We start from the raw sequence: 656 nt of genomic DNA, 5'->3' as shown, positions 1-656 counted from the left end.
CATCCCTGTGTAGAAATCTATTTATGGTCTCTTTATCTGTAGGATAAAAATAGAAATTCCTTGACTTTAGTCAAGGCTTTTTCTAAAATTGGTGCCATCCTTCCTTCCTTCTACCTCCCACCAACAACTGAAAGGGCTTTTTCTTCCCTGCCACACTGAACATCTGCCATCCAGGGGAGCTCCCTTCTCAACCTTGTGCCTTTGAAAACATGGTTGCTGTGCTGAAAACAAGGATGCGTAGCCCATTTTCTTCCTCACTGCAACTTAAGTGTAGCATCTGCTGGTTAGTGAGACTCGACTTGGATAGGATGGTGATGTTGGGGGAAGTGTTCATGCCATCCCTTCCAAACACTACCTGAAAAAGCCCAGCACACATGCATGCACACACCAGGCTGGCCTCAAGTATGTTAACCACACCACATGATAATTAGAAGGAAAAATATGTGATGTATACACATGACTTATACAGATTGACTCTTAGGGAATCATGTAATGAAGGTGATGATAGTTAATTCTGTTTTACCTGTCGAGAAACAATTTCCTATTTGGAAAGTTAGTCAGTCTATGAAGTTGGTCACAATACAGGATCATGTTGGCTTGGTGGTTCCCCCTTATTTCCTCCTTCCCTTGTTTCCTTACTCTTCCCAACTTCTCCC

This window comes from Neofelis nebulosa, chromosome 11, assembly GCF_028018385.1.
Source record: "Neofelis nebulosa isolate mNeoNeb1 chromosome 11, mNeoNeb1.pri, whole genome shotgun sequence".
Classification (NCBI taxonomy): domain Eukaryota; kingdom Metazoa; phylum Chordata; class Mammalia; order Carnivora; family Felidae; genus Neofelis; species Neofelis nebulosa.
Note: the sequence above shows the minus strand (reverse complement) of the source record.